Source organism: Bactrocera neohumeralis, unplaced genomic scaffold (genome assembly GCF_024586455.1).
Source record: "Bactrocera neohumeralis isolate Rockhampton unplaced genomic scaffold, APGP_CSIRO_Bneo_wtdbg2-racon-allhic-juicebox.fasta_v2 ctg2210, whole genome shotgun sequence".
NCBI lineage: Eukaryota > Metazoa > Arthropoda > Insecta > Diptera > Tephritidae > Bactrocera > Bactrocera neohumeralis.
Window position 1 is genome coordinate 21,924 of NW_026090033.1, and position 8,311 is coordinate 30,234.

An 8,311-nucleotide genomic window follows, 5' to 3' on the forward strand; every position below is an offset into this window, starting at 1 on the left:
AAAAAAAATATTCGTAATTATGTTGGTTGAACTTAGTTTTATGTAAAAAGTTCCTACTGGGTATTTTAGTTGATCTTGTTGACCGTTTGAGAGGTGTTGTCTACTCTTGTAGTGAAGACACCTATCTAACAGTTTGAAAAGAAATTTAGTCGAGACACATTAGCACTTCTATCATTACAGTTTTGGAGTCACTGTTTTAATGAAACATTATTTCGATTTTGCAACACTCTGTATACGCCCGATAGAATTTTTGTTTTACACTGTTGTACAATAATTTTTTTTTTTTTTCACATTGCTTTGTAGTTGTATTTTCTTACTTAATCTAAAAAACTTTAATATATTTATATATATTGTTCTTACTCTTATTTTTTCCTGCTGTTTGGTACTGTTGCTACTGTTGCTTTTGTTACTGCTGTGAATGTTGTTGTAAATGCTGTTACTGCTGTTGCTTTTGTTGCTGCTGTTGATGTTGTTGTAAATGCTGTTACTGCTGTTGCTTTTATTGTAGTTGCTGTTACTGCTGCTGCTTTTGTTGCTGCTGTTGATGTTGTTGTAAATGCTGTTACTGCTGATTCTTTTATTGTAATTGCTGTTACTGCTGCTGTTTTTATTGTAGTTGCTGTTACTGCCGCTGCTTTATTAATGCCGACGCTCTCATTAGCTTCCCGAAATTGTTAATTTAAGAGTGCATTATCAACTCTTTTCCAATGAATTAATTGTTAATTTTAATTTACTTGTCGCCTGTTTATCCTCGTCGCCAGTTTTGGTGCTCAGATTGGAAATAAATACACTGAGCTTCTTTGCTCTGCTCCAATCTTAATTTTGGTGCTAAGGTTGGAAATAAATACACCGAACTTCTTTGCTCAGCTCCAATCTTAGACTGAGTTTTCTTTAATTATTTCTGTCTAGCTTACGTACTAATTTTATGTGCGCGCAGGCACTTATCTTGTTACATATAAAACACATACATATGTACATATATTTGCATGCATGAGGAATTTGCTTGGTCAGCAAAAAATGTGTAACCAAACTTGATTCGTTTCAAGATAGAGTTCATATATGAAGTCTATCTTGAAATGAATATTGTTTATTTTTTCTAGGGAGTATATGTCAATATGTGACTATATACCTAATATATGTACATATACATAATATTGCTGTGATAAATTTAATTTCTATTAGTACGAAAAATATTTATTAGTATAGTATACGATGTTAAAAGGCATACATCTTTCTATCCTATCTTGTGTATCTGCACATGCTCATATGAATGCATATGAATGTATGTATACGCATGTGCGCGTTCGGAAATTCAAAGAATTCGCACAAAAAAAAAGAGAGACGAAAGAAATAAAGTCACATAAAATAGTTGAGAATTCGCAAAAATGAAAGACAAACGAAAGAAACGTACTGTACTTATTGACCGCATTATTTTTGCGTAAAACCTTGGAATTTATTCATTAAAATCACCACTCAGAAGTCGTTTTATCCTCTGTCAGATAAAACGATATACCTCGTCATCGCGGATCGATTTCCAAAAAATTTAAATGAAGACTAACTGCAGAAATGATCCTGTAAAGTATAGCCTTAATTTTTCAACGGCCAACGCAGAGTATTTCAACCAAAATATACGCAAAATAGTTGAGAATTCGCAGAAATGAAAGACAAACGAAAGAAAAAGAAGCATAACTTCAATAATGCACAAGCATACAAACATACATATGCGCAGCAGCAGCAAGGAAAGAGGAAACAGTCGGCGATCCATTGCATATTTCTTTCATGCATAACCAAACCATAATTAGGACAACGCAATACAAGTGTCAATGGTGGTGTTGGTGGTAAGCTCTTGAAAAGTTACGACGAGCACGTAGGTTCGAATCCCAACAGAATTTATTTTTAATTGAATATGTCACCAACCAAAAATTGAAACATTGTTCTATAAAAACAACAACAGCATAAGCATGGCGATATTGTGTTGTTGGTAGAAAAGCCGAGCTGTGCCGAAAGAAACGAACAAACGATCGCCGATTGTCACCGCTTCGCTTGCTGCTCGAACATCTTCGCAGACAAGGTTGCGCAACCTGAATCTATCGCTCCCTTTTCCGAACTCGTATAAGAAGTATAACTTCAATAATTGATTTAAAATTAGTAAATAATAAATTATTAAATAAATATATTAAATAATAATAATATTCTCTAAAAATTCGCGTATAAAAATATTATAAGTAAAAGTAATAATTTCGAAAAAAATAAATTAAAAATACCATTATGAAAAATTAAAAAATAAAAATAATAATAGTCAGAAGGCTTTTGATTGGTTCTGGAGACTCTACGATACTGGGAAGTATTACTTTTCCAGCAGCGCAACACATACCAATTGCTTCGTCTTTCCATTTTTTCTCGGAACATTTAGGGCATATCTTATCCATCGCTCCAATTTGAATGCTGTTTTGATCGGCGTAGTTAATTTGTGGATCGTAGCTGAATGCCGATCTATTGCTGTGAGCTGAAATCCTATAACGCCTTCTAATTGCTACTGCACGTTGTCTCTCTCTCTCTGTGCCGTAAGTCGTTGCGAGCGGTCACCGCTAGACTCTCGGGCACGTGTCTGTGAGATTCTGTCTCTCAGTCCAGCAAGCCGCTGCGAGCGTTCGGTGCTAGATTCTCTGGCACGTGACCGCGAGTCTCTATCTCTGTTTCCAGCAAGGCGTTGTGAACGTTCGGAGCTCGACTCTCGTTCGTAAATCTGAGAAGATCGTTTATTTTGTTCTGCAAGGCGAAGTGAGCGTTCGACACTGCACTCTCTTGCCTGTGTTTGTGAAATTCTTGTTCGATTTTCGTCGTTCTGCGCTCGACTGTATTTCGCGAACCTCTGACGATCTGATGTTTTGACGAATCGAACGATCGGCGCTACTTTCCCTTGCGCGAGCTTACGAGGTTCGCTCTCTATTCTCAGAAAGTCGCTGCGAGCGTTCGGCGCTAGTTTCTCTGCACCGTGATTGTGATGCATATTCTCTTTGACTTTCGAGTCGATCAGAATATTCTGAAGATGATTCTCCAACACGCCGAATCTTTTCTAATTTCGCTTGGGAGCTATGTTGAGATAACTGGGACCTTTTTTTAGGCATAATTGTTTGAAAGTTTTGGTTTTCAAGTAAAATAAATAAGAATTAATTTGATTTTAGTATGAACAGTTTATTGAATAGAAGTTTTCATAAAAAAAATACATACAATACTTAAATAGGTGTTTTAAAAAGAGTGTGACACTGCTATAAAAATAAACTGTCAAGGTTTAATCAAGTAATTTATGCGCAGTTTTGAAAATAACTCCTAATCGATAGAAAGAAAATGTGCTCTATCTGAAATGTGTTCAATGGAAAAATCTAAATGTTCAATATCGGTAGCGTCCGCTGCGTAAGGAGTCGACCGCGCGACTGAGCCAGAGAATGTAAAGGGTACTAAAAACCACAGTACGTATGAAAAAAGCGTATATAGAATAGCCTGTTTATCAGAGATAATTCGAAAGAAAATAAGAGAAGTAAGAAAAAGTTATATATGTTACATACTGTTGGATATCTTACTTTTGCACTGCACGAATCCAAGAAAAAACGCTTTGGAATGTTCAACTCAAAAAGACAAAAAGATGTAGTTTATTCAAAAGTTAAAATGCAAGTGAAAGAATGTTCTGTCAAACTGAACTCTGCTCCAGTGTCAATGATGAAATATAACTTTCTTATGTGTGTATCTATTATTATATAGGGTAATTGTTTTGTGGATCCCACTGAAAATTTGTATTTGCATTGCCAATATCCATATTTATTCCATTTAGTTTATTGCGGACCGATTATAATTTCCTGATTGGTTGTAATTCCGCGTTTGATTCCCGTCTCTTTGTTGATTAAAGTTTCTCTGTGGGTTGAAATTTCCCTGTTGGTTATGATTTGTGTTTGTTGTCTGGTTTGACATTCTAGTTTGGCTTGATCCGTTGCCACTGTTATAATTATTACCTACATTCGTTTGAAAATAGCCACTGTTATACCTGTTTTGTGGCATATAATTGTTGTTATTGTTATTTTCGTTTCTTGGGACATAGCCACCGTTATACCTGTTTTGTGGCATATAATTGTTATATCTATTATAACTACTGTTATAAGTGGGGATTTTATTTGTATTTTGGTTTGGTCTGGAAAATGTTCTATTATTAACGTTATCGCTAAAATTAGTCCTACGATAGCTATTTGGGTTAGGATCTTTCCTTTGTTGCCCTAGCGCTGTAAAACCTTGATGTCTAGCTTCTAATATTATTTTGTATGCCTTTTCTAGACTATCCGGGTCTCTTGCTATAATCATAGTTTTAGTTGGTTCTGGGAGATGTTCCTTAAATGTTTTCAGTGCTATCCTATTAACTTCATTCGTTGAGAAATTTAAATCATTATGCGCTAATATTCTATTATGTAGTTTATTCCTAATTTTATTTATTTTAAAATAATAATTTTCTATTGTTGAGTCAAGACTGATGGTTTTCAACTCATCCATAAGTTCTGCTGAGCTTCTCTTTTCCCCGCAATTGCTCAGAAGTATTTGTTTCAATGTTTCCCAATCACTAACTTGTCCGTATCTGTGGATTATTTCCCTAGTTTTTCCTACGCATCTTCCTTTCAGAAAATTAAATAAAATTTTTTGATTGCTTACATCAAAAGTTAGTATTGTGGGTAATATGTCTTCAATTTGCCTAATAAAGTCCGTTAATTGGTTCGGATCTCGTCCATCAAATTCTGAAATTCCATTAATGCAATTCAAAGTGAGTTGAAAAAATGGTATGGTGGATGCTTCCATTTTGAGCAAATTTTATTTCAAGTCAAAAAAAAAAATATTCGTAATTATGTTGGTTGAACTTAGTTTTATGTAAAAAGTTCCTACTGGGTATTTTAGTTGATCTTGTTGACCGTTTGAGAGGTGTTGTCTACTCTTGTAGTGAAGACACCTATCTAACAGTTTGAAAAGAAATTTAGTCGAGACACATTAGCACTTCTATCATTACAGTTTTGGAGTCACTGTTTTAATGAAACATTATTTCGATTTTGCAACACTCTGTATACGCCCGATAGAATTTTTGTTTTACACTGTTGTACAATAATTTTTTTTTTTTTTTCACATTGCTTTGTAGTTGTATTTTCTTACTTAATCTAAAAAACTTTAATATATTTATATATATTGTTCTTACTCTTATTTTTTCCTGCTGTTTGGTACAGTTGCTCCTGTTGCTTTTGTTACTGCTGTGAATGTTGTTGTAAATGCTGTTACTGCTGTTGCTTTTGTTGCTGCTGTTGATGTTGTTGTAAATGCTGTTACTGCTGTTGCTTTTATTGTAGTTGCTGTTACTGCTGCTGCTTTTGTTGCTGCTGTTGATGTTGTTGTAAATGCTGTTACTGCTGATTCTTTTATTGTAATTGCTGTTACTGCTGCTGCTTTTATTGTAGTTGCTGTTACTGCCGCTGCTTTATTAATGCCGACGCTCTCATTAGCTTCCCGAAATTGTTAATTTAAGAGTGCATTATCAACTCTTTTCCAATGAATTAATTGTTAATTTTAATTTACTTGTCGCCTGTTTATCCTCGTCGCCAGTTTTGGTGCTCAGACTGGAAATAAATACACTGAGCTTCTTTGCTCTGCTCCAATCTTAATTTTGGTGCTAAGGTTGGAAATAAATACACCGAACTTCTTTGCTCAGCTCCAATATTAGACTGAGTTTTCTTTATTTATTTCTGTCTAGCTTACGTACTAATTTTATGTGCGCGCAGGCACTTATCTTGTTACATATAAAACACATACATATGTACATATATTTGCATGCATGAGGAATTTGCTTGGTCAGCAAAAATGTGTAACCAAACTTGATTCGTTTCAAGATAGAGTTCATATATGAAGTCTATCTTGAAATGAATATTGTTTATTTTTTCTAGGGAGTATATGTCAATATGTGACTATATACCTAATATATGTACATATACATAATATTGCTGTGATAAATTTAATTTCTATTAGTACGAAAAATATTTATTAGTATAGTATACGATGTTAAAAGGCATACATCTTTCTATCCTATCTTGTGTATCTGCACATGCTCATATGAATGCATATGAATGTATGTATACGCATGTGCGCGTTCGGAAATTCAAAGAATTCGCACAAAAAAAAAGAGAGACGAAAGAAATAAAGTCACATAAAATAGTTGAGAATTCGCAAAAATGAAAGACAAACGAAAGAAATGTACTGTACTTATTGACCGCATTATTTTTGCGTAAAACCTTGGAATTGGATAGTTTATTCCTAATTTTATTTATTTTAAAATAATAATTTTCTATTGTTGAGTCAAGACTGATGGTTTTCAACTCATCCATAAGTTCTGCTGAGCTTCTCTTTTCCCCGCAATTGCTCAGAAGTATTTGTTTCAATGTTTCCCAATCACTAACTTGTCCGTATCTGTGGATTATTTTCTTAGTTTTTCCTACGCATCTTCCTTTCAGAAAATTAAATAAAATTTTTTTGATTGCTTACATCAAAAGTTAGTATTGTGGGTAATATGTCTTCAATTTGCCTAATAAAGTCCGTTAATTGGTTCGGATCTCGTCCATCAAATTCTGAAATTCCATTAATGCAATTCAAAGTGAGTTGAAAAAATGGTATGGTGGATGCTTCCATTTTGAGCAAATTTTATTTCAAGTCAAAAAAAAATATTCGTAATTATGTTGGTTGAACTTAGTTTTATGTAAAAAGTTCCTACTGGGTATTTTAGTTGATCTTGTTGACCGTTTGAGAGGTGTTGTCTACTCTTGTAGTGAAGACACCTATCTAACAGTTTGAAAAGAAATTTAGTCGAGACACATTAGCACTTCTATCATTACAGTTTTGGAGTCACTGTTTTAATGAAACATTATTTCGATTTTGCAACACTCTGTATACGCCCGATAGAATTTTTGTTTTACACTGTTGTACAATTTTTTTTTTTTTCACATTGCTTTGTAGTTGTATTTTCTTACTTAATCTAAAAAACTTTAATATATTTATATATATTGTTCTTACTCTTATTTTTTCCTGCTGTTTGGTACTGTTGCTCCTGTTGCTTTTGTTACTGCTGTGAATGTTGTTGTAAATGCTGTTACTGCTGTTGCTTTTGTTGCTGCTGTTGATGTTGTTGTAAATGCTGTTACTGCTGTTGCTTTTATTGTAGTTGCTGTTACTGCTGCTGCTTTTGTTGCTGCTGTTGATGTTGTTGTAAATGCTGTTACTGCTGATTCTTTTATTGTAATTGCTGTTACTGCTGCTGCTTTTATTGTAGTTGCTGTTACTGCCGCTGCTTTATTAATGCCGACGCTCTCATTAGCTTCCCGAAATTGTTAATTTAAGAGTGCATTATCAACTCTTTTCCAATGAATTAATTGTTAATTTTAATTTACTTGTCGCCTGTTTATCCTCGTCGCCAGTTTTGGTGCTCAGATTGGAAATAAATACACTGAGCTTCTTTGCTCTGCTCCAATCTTAATTTTGGTGCTAAGGTTGGAAATAAATACACCGAACTTCTTTGCTCAGCTCCAATCTTAGACTGAGTTTTCTTTATTTATTTCTGTCTAGCTTACGTACTAATTTTATGTGCGCGCAGGCACTTATCTTGTTACATATAAAACACATACATATGTACATATATTTGCATGCATGAGGAATTTGCTTGGTCAGCAAAAATGTGTAACCAAACTTGATTCGTTTCAAGATAGAGTTCATATATGAAGTCTATCTTGAAATGAATATTGTTTATTTTTTCTAGGGAGTATATGTCAATATGTGACTATATACCTAATATATGTACATATACATAATATTGCTGTGATAAATTTAATTTCTATTAGTACGAAAAATATTTATTAGTATAGTATACGATGTTAAAAGGCATACATCTTTCTATGCTATCTTGTGTATCTGCACATGCTCATATGAATGCATATGAATGTAAGTATACGCATGTGCGCGTTCGGAAATTCAAAGAATTCGCACAAAAAAAAAGAGAGACGAAAGAAATAAAGTCACATAAAATAGTTGAGAATTCGCAAAAATGAAAGACAAACGAAAGAAATGTACTGTACTTATTGACCGCATTATTTTTGCGTAAAACCTTGGAATTTATTCATTAAAATCACCACTCAGAAGTCGTTTTATCCTCTGTCAGATAAAACGATATACCTCGTCATCGCGGATCGATTTCCAAAAAATTTAAATGAAGACTAACTGCAGAAATGATCCTGTAAAGTATAGCCTT

General features: G+C 33.8%; 2 pseudogenes; both read right to left on the reverse strand.

Moving 5' to 3' along the window:
• Positions 1-1,468: 1,468 nt before the first annotated feature.
• Positions 1,469-1,589, reverse strand: LOC126766707 (small nucleolar RNA U3; annotated as a pseudogene).
• A 6,601-nt stretch (positions 1,590-8,190) lies between these two features.
• LOC126766709 (small nucleolar RNA U3) lies at positions 8,191-8,311 on the reverse strand (annotated as a pseudogene).